Source organism: Lynx rufus, unplaced genomic scaffold, assembly GCF_022079265.1.
Source record: "Lynx rufus isolate CCGP_SWC_20201006 ecotype Redwood Valley unplaced genomic scaffold, mLynRuf1.p SCAF_13, whole genome shotgun sequence".
NCBI lineage: Eukaryota > Metazoa > Chordata > Mammalia > Carnivora > Felidae > Lynx > Lynx rufus.
In genome coordinates, this window is record NW_025814827.1 from 67,968,214 (window position 1) to 67,990,924 (window position 22,711).

Sequence of the window (22,711 nt, forward strand, 5' to 3'; positions counted from 1 at the left end):
AGCTATTCAGCTTAGATGTGTGCCTCATTCAAAATTTGAGATTCAGAATTTTATTCCATTCTCAATGCCCATCACCCATTTTCCCCTCTCTCCTGCCACTTTAGTTTGATGGGTACTCCCCTGCCCCGTCAGTTTGATGGGCACTGAGAAGGGCACTTGTTGGGGTGCACACTGGGGTGTTGTATGTAAGTGATGAATCATAGGAATCTACTCCTGAAGCCAAGAGCACATTGTATACACTGCATGTTAGCTAACTTGACAATAAATTATATTTAAAAACAAATAAATAAATTTCCAGCACACACACACACACACACACACACACACACACACACACAATTTTTTTTCCATCAGCAAATCAGAGTAGGCAGAAACAACATAGGTCACTGGACCTAAGGTTCAAAAACCACTGGAGTATCAGAGTAGACCATAAAAGATAGTCAGAATGAAGCTTCTACTGGACTTTGGCCAAAATTTGCTTTCGTGGCAACTCTTCTCTGTAGATAAAGCAATGTATCTTAAATATATCACGTTGGGGTACCTGGGTGGCTCATTCAGTTAAACGTCTAACTTTGGCTCAGGTTATGATCTTGTGGTTTGTGAGTTTGAGCCCCACATCAGGCTCTGTGCTGACAGCTCAGAGCCTTCAGCCTGGTTCAGATTGTGTGTTCTTTCTCTGCCCCTCCCCCGTTCATACCCTGTCTCTCTCTCTCTCAAAAATAAACATTAGAAAAAAAAATTTTTTAAAGATATCATGTCTAATTTTGGGGGCCTTTGGTCTGAAGACAAGTCAAGAGTTTCTTAGAGCTCTCTGGAGGAGTTGGTAAAGGAAACAGCTTATATTTCTAATAGAAACAAAAGACCTCCAATTAAAAAGCCCCAAAATAAATGCAACCAGTGGAAATGTAAAGCAGAAATTGTTCCAGGACCAAAGTTACGGTAGCAGAGGCTGAGTAGTGGAACTTGAGTTGTGTTCTAGAATTTGGACTTAAATAAACAAAGAATTAAATGAGACTTCCCTATGGGGGGAAAAAACAGCAAACAGAATTTTAGAAAATAATTTAAAAATCAGACCATGGAAAGCTAATATTTTGCTTATTCTTATAGGAAGCTTGGGTAATTCCTGAATTCTTAAGGAATATCCATGTTGCCAAGACTCTGGACTACAATTTTGGCCATTTAGGATCCAAGGAAAAAGTCCAGAAGGAAATACTAGTCATGCAATCTTATATAGTCTTAATTTTATATAAGTCCTGACTCCAGTCCTTATCAGGGAAGCAGATTATGACCAATCCAAAGTCTGTCTCACAGAGGAAAGTAATTTGGATGATTGTTATCTATTTTTATAGATGTTATTATACCTTCTTCTAACACATCATCCCAATCTACCCCTGCACAACTCCTACCACATACTGACCAGTCAAAAAATACTGGTAAGAGAGTTTGTATTTTGGAGTCTTTGTTTTGTTTTCATCTGGTTATACTATTCTTGAAATTGCTCCAGACACTCAAGGGTCCTGATGCCCTTCCTGCTGTGTTACCTATCAAAGATTTCATATTATATAAGCGTTTTTCCAATAATCAATGATCCAAGAGCTCCACTGAAGAAGTTTTTAACCAAATTAAAGAAGTGAAGTACATTAAAAAAATTAAAAAAAAAAAGAAGTAAAGTACAGTTTGATTCATCAGGCAAAGCAAAAGACCAAAGGAAAACTACTAAAAAGAAAAGAAACAAGCAAAACAAATACAACAAAAACTGTCTGATTACTAAACGGGGTTAGATAAGTTATCATTGCTTCTGTTTTTAAGGTTCCAAATGAAAGAAATCCATTTGTATGTAGTCAAAAATGTCACCCCCAGGTGAAAATTTCACTGCGACTGAGAGTGAAGCCATTTGCTAATATAGTCATTCTCTATAAAACTAGCCTGTGTACTGGATTTTCTCTGACTTGAGTATTTTCAAGTTTATTTTATAATTCTCGTATTTTTTTTTCTTGATCTACCCTGTATGAGAGAACAGGCAAGAAGTAACATTTTCCTGACAGTGGTGCTCTAAATGAAAACATGCACCTTCAGAGCAGGCCAATAAGTAACATCAAGTAATGAGCATAGTCATTCTAGAACCCTGGGTTTATATCACTAAAATTTAAATAATTTCAGATCATATTAGCAAAGAAAGTTCGCAGATGATATTTTGCTATTTAAAGCATAATTTGAATTCAGGTATATGTTAATTACTAGCAGAAAAAAGGATGATTAAATTTGTGTAAATCATGAAAATGAATGCATGTGCTGATAATATTTTATGATCGAACATAAAGCACTTTCCCGCCTGAATTTTAAGATTTAGAAAGCATCCATTCCTAAAAAATGTTTTTATAAAATTTTATGATTATCAATTTTTTTCTTTGGAAACAAAGGAAGAGTTCAATTAACCCTCTTCTTTGTAGAAATGTACTACATTTATGATTTCTAAGGCATCAACAGAAGAATAAAGTTAAATAGCAAGAATAATACTAGCAGTGCTAAGAGAGCATTTTATGAAGTCAAGCAAAGCAAAGACAATGTCTGATTGTGAGCACCCCAAAGACAAAAGTAATGAAAAGGAGAATGAATAATCTTGGCTAAAAGCTTTTTCTTCCCCGCCTCCCCCTTTGTAGAGTACTCATGTTTTAGGTCATCCTTTCATCCAACAGTGCTGATTCATCAGCTTTGAAGAAAATGTCATGTTCTTTGTGGGAGCTTAGTAAACAATCAAGAGAGCTGATAAGAATTTACAAAGCAGAAAAACGGTATCATCCACCTATTTGTTACATGCTATAGACATTGTACTGGCTCTGTATAGTTCCTCTTTAAGTTAGAAAAATGAAAAGAGAAACTAACGTACCAACAGTTGTCTATCCAGATTGTCAAAGAACCATTTTTAGCATCTTTCTAAATAATAAAGATGGTATTGGTAACAGGTACAGAAGTTGCAATGACTGGATCTGAGGATTTTACGTATTCATAACTATACATTTTTGTGATTCAATAGATAATTATTTAGAAAACTCACTGAGCCAAGCTATCAAATATTGGTGCCATATTTGTCAATTATTAAAGTTATCATTATGATTAGGCTGGTGGTAGTGGGATAAAGGGGAGAAGTAGGGGTGGGGCATAGGTCCAATGAGAAGAAATGCAAGAAAGGAAAGTAATGTTGATTCTGTAGATACTTTCCTATATACCTCATTTCCTTAGTCTTTAACTTTTACATTACCCTAACAATACAGGAGTGATCACCGATGTTCCCTATATTTTTCTTTATTATTTTTTTTCTTAGCAAACGAAAACTCCTTGGCTTAACGTCATGTGATTCTCATAGCAATTAAGTTACATACTTAGGATTTGAAACTATGTCTATTTTACTTCTGATTGTATAGTTTTTAAAACTTGCCTGAGGACCTAGGGGGAAACTTGGGCTACTACATTCCTCCTCAACAGTGTTATATGATTTTGCACTATAAAACAGACTAATGGTTCCAGGAACCCATAATAACAAGTTTGAATTAATGGCCCCCTTTGCCCAATGACACAACCATTTCAAATCCCACTGTTTACTGTTATTTATTGTGTAAATATGAATATGAATATGAATATTTATAATTTCCAGAAACCACTATCCCAGTTTATACATTATTACCTGAACTCTAATTTCCTTACCATCTTGGACATGTTCTAATTAGGTCTTATCTTTCGTCCCCTTTGTGAGGATCAGGTTTAAAACACTGCACCCGTGGAAGCCCTGAATCAGTTAATTAGCAGTCCATAAATCTTCAGTCTTTTACTTGTGTTCACCTCTTGACCTTATCTAAAATGTAACTGTCTGTCCAGGCTAATGCTTTGCCTGTATCCCGCAGATCTAGGGGGGTAGACAGATTGTGTTCTACTTTCAAAAGGTTTATTTTAAACATTTTTCTTTCCAACCACCAATTCTTATTTACTGGTCCCAACTTATTTATTCTACTTGTATTCATTTTCTCCATTTATCGGTCGGTACCCTCTTACCTGCACTTCCATTTTCACTCAGTCTGTATAAATTGAGATATTATTAAAGTGACCTCATTGAAAACATTCAGAAGTCTCTTGTCCACTCAATCACTCTCATCCTTGAATGCAGGGTTTTCATCTCTGCGCCTGCTATCAAACTGCTGGATGTAGCTATGGGAAAGTATCGGTTTCACTGCTAATTCACAATGGCAAGCGCAAATAAATAGCACTGCCAAGGAAACCTACTATTTTTCTGTTGGTGCCTTTTCCTTTATCTTCCAAATTCTAACCACCTCCCTTTCCTACCATCATGTACTTTCAGATAATGATTTCACTTCATATTTCATTGAGAAAATAGAATCCAACACAGAAAAAGAACTATTTTTCCACCAATACATCTATAATCCAACGCAAATTTGTATCCTTCATTTGTCTTTGCTCTTGTTCCCTTACTCCTATCAGTCAACCTTTCTTTTCCTTGGTTCTGAATAATATCTATTTGATTTTACTCAAAATTTTAGCATACTGTATTCATCACTTTCTTCAGAATTATTGATTTACCCTGCTACACTGGATTATTACCATTAGTTGATTGGCTCTTACTAAATGAATTATAATTCCACTCTCCAACAAACTAATGAACACATTTCTTCTTGATGACATAACTATCAGACAGGCCATTTTCAATTCCTCTTTATAGAAAAAATATCCAAAGCATCTTCTATAATTTTTGTCTGATTTTCTCACTTTCCATTTATTTGTCAACCAATTTTCATTGGACTTTGTAGCGCCACTCTCCAGACTTAAGATATTAAGATGATAAAAAACCATCATGTTCCTTGCTTATCAATATTTCTTTAGCCTCATCTTACTTGAAATTTCATCAGCCTCCCCTTCTTTTTTGGATTCCTTGAAATCACATATCCCTGGATTTCCTCTCCTCTTTCCCCTTTGCTTCTTTCTAGAAACCCATCCCAGGATATACCAATTCAAAATTTTAAATATGGGTATGTCCCAGAGGTCAAGTTAGAGTAACTTTTTTTTTTCCATTTGACCTCCACCCTGAATGATTGAATCTAATAAATACCATAGCTGCAAAAAATATTTATATGCGATGATTACTCAATTTGTATGTTCAGATGGTTAATCCAATATTTTATTATACATCTTCAGTTGCATGTCTAATAGGCATCTCAGACTTAGCGTCCTTATGCACTACAACTTGTATCCCTTCCCAGGAGTCCCTTCTCAGTAATAGCATTGCAGAGTCCATAACCAAAGCATTCCGTAGTTTTCCCACTCATGTTTTCCTCATTCAACCTATCATCATGTGCTTTTGGGAATAACTCAAATATGTCAAAATATGCCAACTTTCCTGCCTCAGTTTCTGGTCCCTATTCAATCACCAGTTCATGTAACATTCAGAATGACAGTTTTGTTTTTTTTAATCCAATAAAAAAATGTCTCTTGGCGTGCCTGGGTGGCTTAGGTGGTTAGCATCTGACTCTTGATTTCAGCTCGGGTCAGGATATCACAGTTCATGAGATTGAGCCCAGTGTCAGGCTCTGTGCTGACAGTGTAGAGTCTACTTGGGATTCTCTCTCTCCCTCTCTCTCTGCCCCTCCCCCATTCATATTCATTTTCTCTCTCTCTCTCTCTCAAAAATAAATAAATGAATTTTAAAAATGTCCCTGTCCAGCTGTAAAAAAAAAAATCAATGGCTTGGCATTAAAAAATAAATAAAATCCAAACTTCTTACTGTAGCCTTCAGGACTCCTAGCTGTCTCATCCTGCTCATTCTCAGCTCTCTTGTAATCATACAGGCAGACCTGCTATTTGTTCCACTCCCTCACCTCAGCACCCTAACACCTGTCCTTCACATTCTTTGCCTGAATTGCTTTTTCTTAGGGACTTCACATTACTGATTCCTTTGTGTTTCTTGTTTCTCATCTGCAGAAAAGCTCCTCATTTTCACACTATGAAAATTTCCCCCATTACTCCATCGAGTCATCTTGATTATTTCAAAATATATTATTTTCCTTTCCATTAAGTTTTTTTTTTGTTTCAGGTTTTTATTTCAATTCTGGCTAGTTAACATACAGAGTAATATTGTTTCAGGAGTAGAATTTAGTGATTCATCACTTACATATAACACCCAGTGCTCATCCCAACAAGTGCCCTCCTTAATACCCTTCACCCATCTAGCCCATCCCTCCACGCAACACCCCTACATCAACCCTCAGTTTGTCTCTATCATTAAGAGTATCTTATGGTTTGTTTCCCTCTCTTTTTTCCCCCTTCCCCTCTGTTCACCTGTTTTATTTCTTAAATTCCACATCTGAGTGGAATCATGATATTTGTCTTTCTCTATTTTGCTTAGCATAATACACTGTAGCTTCATCCACATCTTTGCAGCAAGATTTCATTCTTTTTGATGGCTGAATATGGATAATTACTCAGCCATCAAAAAGAATTAAATCTTGCCATTTGCAAATATTTGAAGACATATATATACACACATATATGTATGTATATATGTATATATATGTATATATATACACATATATGTATGTATATATGTATATATAGTATATATATACACACATATATACATATATGTATGTATGTGTATACACACAAACACACACAAACACACACACACACACACACACTGCTTCTATATTCATCAGCTGATGGACATTTGAGCTCATTCCATAATTTGGCTATTGTTCATGGTGCTGCTATAAACATCAGGGTGCATGTGTCCCTTCGAATCAGTATTTTTGTATCCTTTGGGTAAATACCTAGTAGTGCAATTGCTGGGTCTAGGGTAGTTATATTTTTAACTTATTGAGGAACCTCCATACTGTTTTCCAGAGTGGCTACCAGACACATGAAAAGATATTCCACAGAACTCATCATCAGGAAATACAAATCAAGAGTCACAGTGTATACACTAAATCTATTTTGATTGAATAGGTACACAGGAGATGCGATGGGGATAGAGATAGTTACATTAATGAACTTTATGTTTCCTTTTAGAATTAGTTAAATACATATCAGAAATGCTACTATGATTTTAACTCTAAATCCATCAATCTCCTTTTACTTCTTTTAGACATTCCTTTCTTGATGTCTAAACCCTTTAAATTCTGTTTTTTTTTTTATTTTTTTTAAACAAAACCATCACTCTAGAGAATGGATGGAGGCCCTGTTAAAACAATTCTCAGGGAAAAATGGAGCTCCAGAAATGGGTAGGTATGTTACACAGTGGTCATCCTTCACTACCCACAAGTGTAAGTGCTGGTTTATTGATTATTCCAGAATCTAAACTGATTGTTAACATGGGTGTTATATGTAAGTGATGAAACCAGCTACACTGTATATTAACTAACTTAAATTAAATTAATTGATTAAACAAACAAACAAAGATGCCCAATGGTGATCCTTGTTCAATTACTCTAAAGACCATTGTTGAGAGGGTCGCCTGGGTGACTCAGTTGGTTGAGCATCCGACTTCAGCTCAGGTCATGATCTTGCGGTTTGTGAGTTCGAGCCCCATGTCAGGCTTTGTGCTGACAGCTCGGAGCCTGGAGCCTGCTTCGGATTCTGTGTCTCCCTCTCTCTCTGCCCTCCCCCACTCACGCTCTGTCTCTCTCTCTCAAAAATAAACATTTAAAAATTTTAAAAAAAGACCATGTTGACAAACAATTCTTCATATATCTCTCATATTTCTGCATGTCTTCCTAGCAAGACACTAACTGCCCTTTTGTCCAGAATCACTTTTCAAGGATGTCTGTATAACAAACAACCTTGAGGAATAGAGCCAGTGTAGCAAAGGTTGGGCATGCTTACTGTCCATGATAAAAGACTGGGGTTACCTATGCCCAGGGTTACTCTACTGTAATCAAATACATTGCTTGTTTAGTTATCTTAGGCCATATTTACATCGCCATGTGAGAATTGGGGCTTGGAAACTGATACATAGTGATATATTAAAAATATATATATTTTTTAATTTAAGTATAATTGACATACCATGTTACATGAGTTTCATGTCTACAATTCCCTATACATTATGCTGTGCTCACCACAAGTGTAAATGCCATTTGTCACCATACAATGCTATCACAGTATCATTGACTATATTCCCTATACTGTGCCTTTTATTCCCGTGACTTAACAATCCATAACTGGAAGCCTGTCTCTCCCTCTCCTCTTCACCCATTATGCCCATACCTGTGCCCCTTCCTCTGGCAAACTTCAGTTTGTTGTCTGTATTTATAGTTCTGATTCTGCTTTTCATTTATTTATTTATTCATTTATGTTTTTTAGATCCACACATGAGTGCAGTCATATGTTATTTGTCTTTCTCAGTCTGACTTACTAAAGTGATATACTGCTATTACTCTGAGTAATCAACCCTCCTTTGTCTCTGGCCTAGATGTTGTCTGCCTTCTATAAGCATTTCTGCAATGATAGCAGGCTGAATTGTTTGCTCACGAGTAGGTTAGAAGTCCATAGTTCTTGACCATCATTGGTATTTATCTGTCGTCTATGGGCTAATCAATGCCTTTAGTTTCCTATGTGACAGTATCTTTGTATCTCCAGTTATTAAATATTCGCTTTGCATTATGGTACTTTTTGTACTGTATAGATCCAATAATAATAATAATATTAAAATGAAAGTCCATAGATATATAAATATCTATCATTCTCTATTTTCAGTCTTTTAATAATTAACCTTGACTTTTTAATTTTATTTACTCTAATCTTAGAAACATGTAACAATAAATATATGTGTTTTGATTCAAGTTTAGCAATTATTGTATTGAAGATGTGTTCTCACAGGAATGCTAAGATGTTTTCTATGATAAAAATCACTTTGGGGAAATCTGAGCATTTACTATACAGAGTACTCTACATTTGAGAGATTCTGTGCATTTAGAGTTCAGAAAAAACTCAGAATGAGTTAGTTTAATGAAAAATCACTCTCTGTTACATAACCAACTTACTTGGAAACATATGAGTTGAAATACACCACAAACCAAATTGTTATTACATTAAGAAATCTTCATAGCTTTATGAGGTATGGATATTCAAATAACTACATTGACTGAAACATCACTTCCTGGTTGGTTGGCTGGGTGGTTTGTATGTTTATTTATTCATTTATCTTGGAGAATTCTAACTGAATGAGATACTGAATGGCCTTGTACTTTTAAACTTCCAGATAGAAAAACAGATTCTCATTTGTCTAGAAATACATACATATCCTTTTATGCATAACTTCCTATGTAAACTCACTAGATGTTTTGATACGCATAATTAGGTGACTAAAAATATATCCCAACAACTCATTAAATTTAAACAATTTTTAAAAAGAACTATTGTAAGAGTGTGCATACACTCCCACACTGTGAGATCATGACCTGAGCTGAAATCAGGAGTTGCATGCTTCACCAACTGAGTCACCCAGGCATCCCTAAGTTTCTTTTTTTAATATTTATTCAGTTTTGAGAGAGAGAGAGAGACAGAGACAGAGAGACAGAGAGTGTGTGTGTGGGGGGGGGGGTGGTTGGTGACAGGCAGAGAGAGAGGGAGGGTGGTTGGTGACAGGCACAGAATCTGAACCAGTCTCCAAGCTCTGAGCTGTGAGCACAAAGCCTGATGGGGCTGGAACTCATGAGCCTCGAGATTTTGACCTGAACCGAAGTCAGAAGCTTAACTGACTGAGCCACCCAGGGGCTCCCAAATCACAGTATTCTTAAGAGAGTGGTATTTGGGAAGACAAATTTGAATTTAATAAATCAAAATTTGATCAAGCATATATCAAACTGTGTTAGTCCATTAGGATTGCTATAACAGAATACCATAGAGTGGATAGCTTATGAACAGCAGAAATTTATTCCTCACAGTTCTAAAGGCTGGAAGTCCAAGATCAAGGCAATAGAATGGCAAAGGCTCTCTTCCGGTTCATAGCCAGTGCCTTCTTAGTGAAGCTCTATAGGGTCTCTTTTATAAGTATACTAGACCTAATCATGAGACTCCACCCTCATGACCTAATCATTACCTTTCAAAGGACCTACCTCCTCCTACCATAACATTGGACTGTAGGAATTCAGTATATGAGTGGGGAGATATGTGACTCATTCAGACCATAGCACAAGGCCAGCTTAGAGACTAAAGCTTGTCATTAGTAACATGCAAAATATACCAAATGCTTACTGTGTGTAAAGCATTGTGTATAATATAATGATCAAAATAGACACAAGTCCTAATTTCCTGGAGCTTGCAGTTCAGTAGACATTGACTAACTAATTATTTAAATTCAAGATTTTGCCTAATGCTATGAAGTAACCACTCCAGTGTTATAAAAGAAACATAATTTAATTTCACACCCATGAAAGCCTCCTAAGGATATGCTGTACACATTGGGATGGAATATCAGTAGAAGTAAGCACAGCAGAGTCTCTGTGAGGTGGTTATGGAGATGGGGCATGTAGATAGGCAGATTCCAACACTCACACTCCTTTATCAAAGATTCCCAAAGTGAAAGATAATTTTTGTGGCTAGCTAACTAAAAGAGACTTCTTAATATCTGCTAATTCCTTTGTTCTGCTTTCCTGATCACCACACTTTTGATAATGTGGTGCTTGATTTAACTTGCCTTTGCTGTGAGAGAATCAGTCACAGTTCACATGATTGTGCATTTTATAACATATTATTTGAATTATAATATGACTTTATGGTTAGTAGTCTGCAGAAAGAAAAAGCACTAACCAGCATTCTTGGCACATTTGCAATTTTAGTGCAAATTATCATATTAACATTTGGGCATTTCTCAATCAGTCTATATGAGCCTAGTTAATGTATGTCCAGCTATGAGATATAGACACCTTTAAAATGTGCCCCTCAAAGTAGTCTGTGTATATTTAAGTCTTTACCAGATTTTAGACAGTGATGGATTCATTAAATAGCATTTATTAATGGATGCAGGGACCAGTTTGGGTAACCAGAAATTAGCACATTCTTCTTTGTTAAATGAGAACTGTTTATCCCTTTAGAACTGATTTATAGGGGCGCCTGGGTGGCTCAGTCGGTTAAGCGTCTGACTTCAGCTCAGGTCATGATCTCACGGTCCATGAGTTCGAGCCCCGCGTCGGGCTCTGTGCTGACCGCTCAGAGCCTGGAGTCTGTTTCGGATTCTGTGTCTCCCTCTCTCTCTGACCCTCCCCCATTCATGCTTTGTCTCTCTCTGTCTCAAAAATAAATAAACATTAAAAAAAAATTAAAAAAAAAGAACTGATTTATAAACAATTGGGAAACATGTTCTTATTCTTGCCTATTCAATTATTAGAAGTGACTAGGAAGATAACTTGCGGGGAAGTTATACTAGGTAATTAAAGACCATAATTGATAATCAATATTACTTGTTTACTCTCTTCAATGGAGATAGCATGCATCTAGTTAAAGCATGATGAAAAATAAGTTTAAAAATATACAAATAGACTGTAATCAGTTTTAACATTCAGAGATGACAATTATCAAATGCAATAGATTATTAAAAATAAAATTATTTTAGAAAATCATTAATAGCAATAGAAAGTATAAAGACAAACCAAAACCATTGCAATAAATAAGTGCAAAAGAGATTATACAGATAAAAACTGATCAGGAAATGATCTAATTTCTTTGCCTACTAACTGTTAGGAAAACATTTAGACTGAATTTTCATTGTTGTTATATTAGTGTGTATGTTTGCATATATGTATTTGTGTGTTTTCTTAACTAGTATGACCTTTACCACATAGACTATATTTTCCATAATACAAGTGATTTAGCTGCATATTAACATGTCCTGTCTTGCATTATTTATAGTAATGCACTCTACTTTCAAACTGACATCTCTCAATGACAAAGAACAATCAGTGAAAATGGAAGTCAGCTAAACCACAAATCAGTAACCAATGAATTTGCCTCATTTAAAATTCTTAAAGTCCCTAAGGATCTTTAGGTCATGAGGTTGGAAAGTTTTGACAAAGCTAAATGTGGTAGTTGATATTCTTCCTTCTTAGAATAAATTTGGTAAGGTTATTAATTGGGAAATTTAATTACAATTATTTAGTATTAGTATTCTCTGTGTAATAGGCAACAATTACATGAGCTTACAAATTATTTGATCTTAAATACATAAACATTTTACCTTTAATATTCTAAGAAGACTTTAAATATTACATAAATTATGATATATGCTCTTAAATGTTAACTTGCCTTATAGATGTTAGAGAGATATATAAAGAAAAACATCCTGCAAGATAGAGTTAAAATATACAAATATAAATTCCTATAAGCTGTATGAAAATGCTTTCCTTAAAATTTTCACATTTAATACACAGGGCTAAAGTTTCCCGAATTGGTTATTTCTACCATATTATGTTTTTGGATTATATGGCTATATAGACAGATTAACAATCATCCTGGTGAATAAAAAACATTATTTCCTCAAATTTCTAGTTAGGGCTTTTCACCTACTCTTCCTTTGGCTTATATTTCTAAATTCATACTTTTAGTCTTTTATAACATAATCTCTTGGATATATCTCTTGTACTATCATTGGATAGACAGAGACTCTGTTGGAGAAATTTCACTGCACTTGAAACTATTTAAAAATTATCTCTGAAAAAAAATAAATAAAAGTAAAATAAAAATTACCTCTGATGTGAAACCACTGTTTCAAATAGTAGCATGATTAAGACTTTCCTAAAGAAAAAGCAAACTAATAGATTTTTTTTTCCATGGAGACTCCACTGAGTTTACTAACCTTAATAAAGGCCAAAAAAAAAAAAAAAACAAAAAACAAAAACAAAAAAACCCAAAAAAAAACAAAAAAACACTTACTCTCTTTTTTCAGTCATAATTATTTTGGTTACAAGTGACAAAACAGCTCAATCTATCCTTAGCACAAAAAGCACTTAATGACTCCAAGGATCACACTATCTTCAGGCATGGTTGGCTTCAGGAATTCAGTCGGTGGGAACTCTTTATTTCTCCCTTTCTCTGCTTTGTTTGACTTCATTCTCAGAAAGATGCTGTTCAAGTAAAGCAACAAGTTGCCCCAGGCAACAGCCAATTTGTATGTTCCTTGGAGGTTGGCATGCCAGAGAGAAAAATAAAAAGCATGTGTTTTTCCAGATATCTTCAGTGAAAATCCCAACAACGATTCTTATTAGCCCAGCTTGGGCCCTGGATTGCTTTTGGACTAATTATTTGCCCATGGAAGAAAGAACCAAAAAGTCAGAAGCAGATATATGCCTACCACTGGGGCTTGGAAGTTATGTTCACCCCCCCCCAAAACTGCTCATTGATCAAGATAATGGTAAAATAGATCTTTAAAGACAGACATCCTGAGCAAACAGAAATGAATGTTTTTCACTCTTCCTAGGCCTGAATCCATGCATTAACTATTTTAAGCATTTCAGATAATGCACTTTTATAATTTCATGTTAAAATAGATACCTAAAAAACACTTTGGAAGTTTCTTCAACACTTAGTCATAACGAGTAAAGTAAAACATATTTCTCAAAATATTTTACTTTTTTTAATGAATGAAACATGCATGATATTCTGAATGTGAGTAGCACTTTATCCCAAGTAGATAGCAATGATTATATTTATGGATTGGGGAATAATTGTAAATTGGTGTTAAAATAATCAGTTTAAGATTACTTGTAGGACAAAAAATGAGTTTGTGGCTATCCTGATCTGTTTGTTTCTTCTTTATTCTCTTGTTATCCACCCCTGAGTTCTACATTCCTACTAATTTTGCGGTATAATGACAGATATATGATGAAGTAGCTAAGAATATAAACTTTGAGATCAGGATGAATTGAGGTTTATGAGTGCAATATTGCCTTTTCCCACTAGCTGTGTTCGGCATATGTCTCAATTTCTTTTAGCAGCAGATAAGAGCAAATGGATTTAGAACTCATGGCCAATCCCTGTAGCCACCATCTTGCCAATAGTATAATTTACTTTGCCCTGACACTTCACCTAAAAATCAATCCAACCCTCTGACTTTTCTGAATCTGAACTTCTGAGCAATTATAAATAAAATCACACAACTAAGCAGCTGCGTGCTGATCTATATGGGTGGCCTTCCATCTCTACAAAGGCCTTCAACACTTCCTAGAAATACTCTACATTTTCCAAGGCTTTTTTCTAATCCAGTCTTCAAGTTGCTTCAAACCTCTATTTCTCTTCACAAACCTCCCACATGACCACTTTCCCTCTTCTTGTTTGTTCAAGAAGTCCGCCCACTGCCAGCCTCTTACAGCCCAGGCTTCTCTGCACCCTCACCCTCTGGTTCCTCCTTTCCAGGTTCAACTCTTCCGACTGGCTTCAGATTCCATCTCCTCCTGCTTCTCAGGACTATGCTGCTATTTATTTCCCCTCTTCTATATTTTACAGTTTTCCCCCTAATACCTTCTGCATTATTTTCTTATTGTTGCTGTAACAAATTACTAAAAATTTAGTGGTTTCAGAAAAAGACAAATTTATTATCTCACAGTTCTGGAGCTCAGAAGTCTGAAATTGGTCTTGAGAGGACTGAAATCAAAGTGTCATCAGAGTTATGTTCCTCATAGAGGATTTGTGGGAGAATCTGTTTCCTTGCCTTTTCCAAATTCTAGAGACTTCCTGGATTTCTTTGCATGTGGCCCCCAGCAGCAATCATCTGATTCCAATCTCTGCCTTCATCCTCACATCTTCTGCTCTGGCTTTGTCACTCCTGCCTTCCTCTTATAAGAACCTTTATGATTCTGTTGAGCCCACCCAGATAATCTAGGAGTATCTTTACATCTCAAGATAGTAAACTTAATCACATCTGCAAAAACACTTTTGCTATGTAAGGTGATACATTCACAGTTTTCAGAATTAGGATATAAACATCTTTGGGAAACCATCATTCTGTCCACTATCCTTTCCTATCACCACTACCCAGTGCTCATTCCTATCCTTTCTTCTTAGCCCTGCTTTGTAATTACCTCATTTCTGACCTCTTCGGGGTGAATCTTCTTGAATTGTCTACTCACATTTTTTTCTTTTTCATCACCCTACTTACATGCACGTTCTTGGAAACCAATTCCATCAGGGCCACTGTGAAATTTTTATCACAAAATCCTTTTCTGTTCTTACCTTACTTGACCTTTCAACAACATTTATACCATTGACAACACATTGATTCTTTTTTTATTTTGTTTTTTAATGTTTATTTATTTTTGAGAGACAGAGGTCAAGCAGGGGAGGGGCAGAGAGAGCAGGAGACACAGAATCCAAAGGGCTCCAGGCTCTGAGCTGCCAGCTCAGAGCCCGATGCGGGGATTAAACCCACAAAAGATGAGATCATGACCTGAGCTAAAGTTGGAGGCTTAACCAACTGAGCCACCCAGGCACCCCTAGGAAAATAATTTAATTAAGATGTTTGTAAATAGCATAACATAGACACTAGTAGAATATCTTACAAATTATGAAAGGATAAAATAGAAAAGAAAGTTAATACGTATAGTCAGAGAAGAAATGAAAGAAAATCAAAAAGTCAAATACTAGAAAAAAAACCGTGAGATCATGACCTGAGCTAAAGTTGGTCACTCAACCAACTGAGCCACCCAGTCTCCCCCAACAACACATTGCTTCTTGGAAAACATTTCCATTGGCTTCTATGACACCTGCCTTTCTAGTTTTTCACCTATGTTTTTCTTTTTCTTTCTTTCTTTCTTTTCCTTTCTTTTCTTTCCTTATTTCTTTCTCTCTTTTGTTTCAGGATTTTTCTTGAAAACATTTTTCGTGTTAGTTTTCTCTGGGTTCTATTCATAGCCCTACCCTCTACTCACTGTACGTGGTCTCTGTAAGTTGTCTCAAAAATACCACCATTCAAATTCTTTTAGGAATGCCAATGCTTTCTAGTTTCTATTTTTAGTATATATCTCTTTTTTTATTTCACAGCATATATACAACTGATAACTGTAATTTCCAATTAAATGAGGATAGCACTTTATGCCCTAATACTTTTCTATTTCTTATATTTCTTATACTCAAACATATGTCTTGAAATCCAATCTTGAATTTGCCTACTTCTCCCATCAATCTCTCATAATTTGTCTTCTTCATTCTAAATCCTACATCCTAAAATTTTGTAATTCACTCCATTTTTATGGCCTTTACCATAGTTTATGCCAATATTGTTGATCATCTGAATCATTTTTTAGCCGTCAGGCGAGTCTCCCTTCTTCAAATATGGCTTCCCTTCCAAGCTATACTCTGATAGAAGCAGAGGGATATTTCTAAAACTAAAATAACCTTTTAGTATTCTCATACTTAAAACCTTTTATAGTCTCCTATTAATCTTAAATGGAACCAGCTTCATGGGCATGTGACATGAGCATGCACAAGGTCCTGCTTTTAGAAGGGCCCCATACTTGATTTAATGTTCTGCTCTATGTTCTTGAAATTCTTAATCTTTGAAAAAAGAGCCCTGTACTCTCATTCTGCAAATTAGAGAGCCAGTCCTACTCATAGATAAAATTTTCATGTCTTAATATGGCTTATAAGATCTTCATAACTAGGTGACTCTCCTCTGTCCCTTCATCTGCTCCTATTTCTCTTTTTGCCTGAAACCACACCACACCACACCGCGTGCGCGCGCGCACACACACACACACACGCACACACACACACACACATACACCCCTCAGGCATTTACCCTCTATATCCAACCCTCTATTAAACTACTTTTCGATCTGTAGATCAGCTTCAAAATTACTTTCTCTGACAAGCCTTGCCACATACCATTCCATAACTAGCCCCAATTACAGACTGTCTCTGCTTCTCTCATATGGCACTCATCTCTTTATGGTAGCTGTTATTTGCTTCTTTTTATATCTTCCAGTTGATGCTAAGGTCCGTGACACTGTTTACTTTATCCATAGTATGTTATATAGATATTTATATGTACTTAATACTTAATTGCGAATGGGTAACAAACAGTTTTCTTTTCTTTCTTTTTTTAATAGAAATAAACAGATAAATGCTAAAACCGTCTACTTATTATGGACCTGTACCAGCAAATGAAATACAGTTGTTATACTTCCACTGATCAGATTTGCATATCTACCAAAATTCAGAGAGACACCGGCATCTTGGTTTTTTACTTCTACAAGTATCATAAGAAAAGAGAATATTTTTTCAAACCAGAGCACAAGTCTTAAAATGATAGCATTTATCATTGACTACTCTCTCTCTCTCTCTTTTTACTTTTATGGGGATGGCTTTTTATGGTTATACAAGTATTATTATTATTATTATTATTATTCTGAAAAAGCAGTCTATTGCTAGCTAAACCCTATGATGAATACCAAAAGAAGTGAAAAATTTAAGGTCAATTTTCCTGTTACTATGATTTTTAAAATAACCCTATTTGTTCCATGTAAAATAAAAGACAATGGGAGAAATGGTATTTTATAAATGCATAGAAGAGAGAGATATCCCAATGTTTTTGTTTTGTTTTGTTTGTAAAAGAACGAGCACCATGGTACACAGTGCTTGAAAGGCATTGCAAAGTAAGTGTCTGCAAATGTCTGGAGTGGATGGGGGTAAGAAGTACCTCTCCACCACACAGTTTTATCCTAATGCCTATCTTCATCGAGCTCCTCAGAGGTGTTAGGCAGTAAGATAAACCTGAATTGGCTACAGCTTTGCCAAATTATCTAGACTTTATTATCATCACTCACTGAATGATGATCATTATTTTCATGAGCTAATATTTACTAAAGAATCCACAAAGCTCAAGTTGCTAAAGGAATTGCAATCGATAAGAATCAATACAGTATCTTAACTTGAATAATTTACAATTTTTAAATTTTATTTTAAACTGTGTCAAAGAGGGGCGCCTGGGTGGCGCAGTCGGTTAAGCGTCCGACTTCAGCCAGGTCACGATCTCGCGGTCCGCGAGTTCGAGCCCCGCGTCAGGCTCTGGGCTGATGGCTCAGAGCCTGGAGCCTGTTTCCGATTCAGTGTCTCCCTCTCTCTCTGCCCCTCCCCCTTTCATGCTCTGTCTCTCTCTGTCCCAAAAATAAATAAACGTTGAAAAAAAAATTTAAAAAAAAATAAAATAAACTGTGTCAAAGAAGGGTTCAGGACCCTCTTCCTTGGTATGCAAACAAAAATGTGATTTTACTTCCTTAAGACTCGTCATTCATGCTTCTGCAAAGTGATTTTGCCATATGTCCATGTAGTTCCATTAACCTCAGAGCATTTCTCATATAGTTAAAGAAGTGAGCAGGAAGATTAAGTTAGGTAAAAACTTGCAGACACTATAAGCTTTTGTGAAACCAATGCAAAACAATAAAACATAAGATGAATTGCAAAATAATGCAGTGAGAAGTCCAAGAAAAATCATGTGATCGTATGTATGACTAGCACCCAGGAAGAAAGGATCTGTATGCTGGGCACAGATATGGCACCAGCACAAAAGACCGACGTTCTCCTTCGCACTATTCTATAACCTTATTTGGGTACACCTTGGGGGCAGGGGTGGGGGTGGGTGAGGGATTGCCAGTCAGATCCAGGCAGTGTTCATTAGAGAAGCAGTGACAAGTGATAACAGAAACTCGTTTTTCCCTTCCAAGAACTATCTGCTAAAGGAGAGTTGTCAGTCAGCCTTTGGGAATCTTTGCCTGTGTGCACATGCTACTGTTCTCTCAGTGCATAATCAGGTCTGTCATTAACACCTCCACAGTTTCCTATATTGGGCAGAGAAGAGAGTGTTTCCCTCTTAAGGGGCATCTAAGTGTCTTACTAGGCCATAGTCAAAAGTAAAATGGTAATTCTTTCTGGGATCTCATTTATGCTTTTCTCGTGTGAAAATTTAGGTTCCTCCTCAATATTTTGGCAAGTGTTTCAAATTGTCTAAACATATACCTGCCTAAGAAAATGGTAGGCTAATTAGCTAGGCAATGGACGATTCCTCACCCTGTGCTCACTCTTACGACTTATTTTTAATGCTGTTCTACCCTTGGCTATGAGAGCTCACTATTTGCTGAATGTTTTCCCTCAAAGTTTAAAAAGAAAAGAAAAAAAATAACCTCAAAGGCCTATTGATTCTTCAAGCATGTTCTACTTTTGCAAGTTAGAGACGGAATGGCTAATTAATTTAAGGTTGAAGGTTGATTTCCTGTTCTCCTCAAAAGCAAGGATAATATGTTATACTTATTTTGTAATAAATAACTTAGAAATTATTAGACATAGGGGTGCCTGGGTGACTCAGTCCCTTAAGCATCAGACTCTTGATATCGGCTCGGGTCATGATTTCAAAGTTGGTGAAATCAAGCCCCGTGTTGGACCCTGCACTGAGTGTGGAGCCTGCTTAATTAAGATTCCCTCTCTCCCTTTTTCTCGGCCCCTTCCCTGCTCTCTCACGTGCATATGTGCACATGCTCTCTTTCTCTCTCTCTCTCTCAAAATAAGTAAATAAACTTAAGAAAAAAAGAAATTGTTAGACATAGAATACGTACTCGGGATATACCTTTAGAATCTAAAAGCTGCAAAGCCAGGGCTGATATGGGTAAATATGATGCAGTTTTGATCCCCTTGATGACAAAGCGATAGTCACAAATGCCTGGTTCTTCCACTGGGTACAGTCGGACTATACTCTTAATACTACGGTTTGAGTCAGGTGTGTTCAGGTGACTGGCCTCAGCTTATGAAATATGTGCAGAGGTGATCTGTTGTCTTTTGAGTGGAAGCCTAAAGAGCCAGGATTGCATGCTGTATTGCATTTCCTTCCCTATTAATTGTCATATCTCAATCCTGAAAGAATGAGATAGGACTCTGCCAGCCTTCAGGGCTTACGATTAACAGAACCTCCTGCCAGCCTATATCAAACATATGACATGGGTGAAAAATAAACATTTGATGTGTTTAGCCATTAAATTTGGGGATTATTTGTCACTTCAGTATAACAGCCATCCCAACTTAGGTGAAGTGAGATCAAAATTGATCTGAAAGAAGGAAAAGGAGTTAATTAGAAGAATGGAAGGGGAAGAGTGTTCTAAACAAAGAGGGGTATCATAGGTAATGGGGCAAACAGATTTCAAAGTCCATTACTGGGGGAGAAAACACAAAATTAATCACTTGTGTTTGAGAAAATCAGCAGAGAAATCTCTAAGGGTAGGTTTTTAACCACACATTGGAGGCATTGAACAGCACTGGTGAAGTTTTCAGTGGAATATGGTATGATAAGACACATCAAGCATATATTGGAAAGAATCAAATTCTGTTTTCCTAGAAAGCATATGCTTCCTGGAAGTCTTCTCTCTGTTACCCTCCCTACTCCTTTCTGTTGCTTCTGACAATTACAATCTGTGAGGACTCCTCAAACTCAGCTTTTGATCTCTCAGAAAATCTGTAGACTTGTTTGGGTACCTTTTATAGCCTACATGTATTTAAAAAGGTGGACAGGAAAATTAAGCCATAAAATGATGTGAAAAGTTTTAACAAAATTTAGGATCTTTTCCCAATTACAAAGCAACACAAATAAGGTTGAAACTTCATGGAATAAAAGTTGTCACACACTGTATTTCTTTAATATTAACTGAAACGCTTTTGAAATATTATATTTGAATTGTAAATATTACATGGTGCTTTTTATTTTCAAGCTGAACTTTTGTTTAAAATGTAAAAGAAATGGTTCTTGAAAATACTGATGAATCAGGCAAAAGGATGTAGTGTTCTCCTCCTGCTGGTCAGTCACCCATCCATGGACAGGATGATAGTACTTATGTGCTCATAGAATTTTACAGTAGTTAGATCATGTAGATCAGTGCATGTAGTTAGATCAGTGCATGATCTTAGTTCTGGGTTTACACCTTTAGTGAGCATGAACAAGGGTTCTGTTCCTTGGCCAGAGCCTGTCTCTCGGGCCTAAAGTTCTTTGCATGGTATCCTTTACAATAGGTCTCATCTTCTTTCTTAGAGTTGCTGATTCAAGACCCTTCCCACACTTGGCACATAGGAAACAGTTTCTGTGCTAGGGTTTTCCAGCTCCAGTTATCTTCTCAGCAGCATATACAGAATCCCCACATCTGGAACACTTCTCGGTACCTCTGTATTTCTAAGCAAATTTAGAAGCGTCAGACATTTCTGGGGCACCTGGGTGGCTCAGTAGGCTGAGCATCTGATTCAGCTGGGGTCATGATCTCCCAGTTCGTGAGTTCGAGCCCCACATCGGGCTCTGTGCTGACAGCTCAGACCCTGGAGCCTGCTTCGGATTCTGTGCCTCCCTCTCTCTGTCCCTCCCTCACCCTCTCTCTCAAAAATAAATAAATATTTTTAAAAAATAAAATAAAAAGTTGTCAGACATTCCTAAATTGACTGTAGTCATGTGAGGTTGAACATACTTGGTTTTGATGCCCACCACTATCTCTCCCCACTATCCATGTTGAGTGTACCAGTGCCCCTGCTGTAACCATAGCCTTTCGGCCCATCCTTTCCATAGCAAGATTTGCAAGTAGATCTCTGCATCGTGCATCACTGCTCCTGTGCCATCTAATTTTTTCCTGCAATCCATGCACAGAAGGCAGCAGCTGTGGAAGCTTCTCCCATCACCCTGTACCTTTTCTACAGAGTCCCACATTTGGTTCCAGCTCCCTAGACAAGCATTTGAGTTGGAGGTAGGACCACACACCATAGAGGGTAGCTAGGGAGGCAGGCGAGAAGGAGCATCTGTGGAGTCAGGGAACCCAGGAAAGTCTTTACAAGTTTGGATCTCTGCACAGCTATTTCACCGAGACTTTATATTTTTACTTTTTCCTAATATTTCTGTATTATCTCAATACTGATTAATTTCTATATTCAATTGTTGGATATTGGTGCTTTAAAAAGCACCAGTTATTTTGGGGGGCATCTGGGTACCTCAGTTGGTTAAACATCAGACGGTTGATTTCAGATGAGGTCATGATCTCACGGTGTGTGAGTTCGAGCCCTGCATCAGGCTCACAGTCAGAGCTGCTGGCTTGGAATTCTTTCTCTTTCCCTCACTCTCTGCCTCTCCCTCATTGTGCTCACTCTAAATAAATAAATAAATAAATAAATAAATAAATAAAGTTTTAAAAAAATAAATAAAAATAAAAAATAAGAATAAAAAGCACTAGTTACTTTTAAATTCTCTGTTGTTATTTGAAATTCTTCTTCTTCCCTAAGAACCATTATTTATTTGTTAATACTATGCATGTTCAATTATTTTTCTCTAGATTCTTAAAAAATAATAACTTTATTGGGAAAAAAACAATTTAAACAAAATGTGCAAACTAATTCGGTTACAAATCTTCAAAATAACAGTCAAATTTCATTGACTGGTTGTTGTATGGTTAGTATGGAAATAAATGGGCTATAAATAATCAGGCTGTGGAGTATAAATCTAAACTTGTCAAGCTTAGCTAGTTAGAAACAGCTTTTTTTTTTTTTTGAATTTCCATTAGTTATGAAAGATACACAGAATTGCTTCCATGTCACTTTTAAGTAGCTGAACATTTCTATATATGCATATTGCCTGGGGATATTGGAAATAGAAATTCCCCCAAATTAAGTACCAGATTGTTGAGAAGCATAAACACAAGGGGTAAAATTT

The 22,711-nt window shown here is 36.4% G+C and overlaps 1 pseudogene; it reads right to left on the reverse strand.

Moving 5' to 3' along the window:
* Positions 1-20,945: 20,945 nt before the first annotated feature.
* On the reverse strand, positions 20,946-21,718 carry LOC124508328 (cysteine and glycine-rich protein 2-like; annotated as a pseudogene).
* Positions 21,719-22,711: the final 993 nt, after the last annotated feature.